The following is a 1,757-nucleotide window of genomic DNA, read 5'->3' on the forward strand; positions in this document are numbered from 1 at the left end:
CAATCCTACATCAGTCTTAGCAAGAAGAAAGTGCCATGACAAATTCCACAACAGATATGGATGGAAGACTTCATATTCCATCTAAACCTTGGTGAGTTTCCTCAGCTTGGTACTTTGTCTGAATTTTGTACTGATTATTGGGTTATTGCAGAGCTTCAGAGTTTCCATTTATCTCCTCTAGGCTGGTTGGGCTGCTATGTTTTATCAAGTTTCCTCTTACCTTCAGTGCAACTTGGCTTTCACTCATGCCAGCCTGTACCTGTTCTGCCTAGGTCCCACAGCCCTTACTTCACGATATTTGGCATGCTTTCATTTCTAGTATGGAAAAGTGCATTTGAACAAGAACCAAGTCACTGAAAACACAGAACATGGACTTTATCAGCAGGAGTGCAAACTCCACAGTTCCATCACCCCCCTTATCTGTGCTGTGCCTTGGTGTTTGATTAGGAACAGGGAAGCTCCTATTTGAGAAGCTAATGGTGTCTCATGAATGCTGAGGTTGCTACTGTACAATCCATGACTGGAAAGTACCATGGATGCACAGAGTTATCAGTGCAGCATAATCCCTCACTCGTCACTAAAATCAGCTCTAGGACTAGAGGACTAAGGCATGTAAGACTGAGATACTGGGGGCTTTTTTCATTACTCACTAGCTCAAGACAGACTACTGAATAAATGTTAGAAGGCAAATAACTTCCTCAGACAAAAAACAAGCCACAGAAATATAACTGGAGGTAAAGCACAGGAATGCTGTTTTTGAGTTGCTGTACTTAATGTGAGTCTGGAAACAGCTAAATTAATTTCTCTCTCAGAATTACCTGAAGAAAACAAAGTTGTACTTCTATAAATTAGGACTTTTGGACTACTTGTAAATGTAGAAGTGTTGGGGATAGAGAATAGAAATGGAAAATGGAGATGATGTTTCTTTAAATTATGCCCTAGTGTCAAGTGCATATGGGCTGGAGTAAAAAGTGGCAGAGTTTCTGCAAGCCCTTGAAGCATTTTTCAATTGAGACAACAGTGGAAACCATTTCACAGTGGCTTCTAAGCTCTAGCGAGTATATTACACACTGGGAAAAGAAATGTTTTCCAGGAATGGATCGTGGCACAACAGACATTTCTTGATAGTACTGTGCATAGAACGTGGTCAGTATGCCTTACTGATGGCCTCAGTTCTTCGAAACAAAGTTTACATACCATAAATAAGTAATTATCAGTTTTCAGAAGTACATGTGAATGAAAATTCACTTCAGCAAGAGAGAAAGGAGCTGTGCTGTGCTCCCTTGGCTCCTTCAGCATCAAACTTGTTCTAAAAAAATTTACAGACATTCCTCTGTGACCTGGTTGATATTTTTCACTGCATTTTACCTAGTGCTGAATTTTAAGATCTCTTACCCAGATTGTCTCAAGGCTAAAAAAAAAATAATCCCAAAACAGCCCAAACTACCATTGCACAATTAGACACACATGCACACTGTAACTAGCATCCTTGCACTACTTTGAGACTAACTTTCCCCCTGCCCTTTAACTTGGGAGAAGCTTTAATGTTAAAAGCAGGCAGGGAACCAAATCTGAGTAAACCAGTTTGCAGTAAAGGAAATGCTGCAGAGGCTGAGCTGCAGTTAACAAACTTTTGCCTTTTAAAAATTATTCAATTTCTTCCTCGATTACTTTGCTTTGTTTGCAGTAACAGAGAAAGTGCAAGATGCGTTTTCGACAGTGAGAAATCTTAATTTTACCCAACCCTATCCACTTCC

The sequence above is a fragment of the Acanthisitta chloris genome, unplaced genomic scaffold (genome assembly GCF_000695815.1).
Source record: "Acanthisitta chloris isolate BGI_N310 unplaced genomic scaffold, ASM69581v1 scaffold24195, whole genome shotgun sequence".
NCBI classification, from domain to species: Eukaryota; Metazoa; Chordata; class Aves; order Passeriformes; family Acanthisittidae; genus Acanthisitta; species Acanthisitta chloris.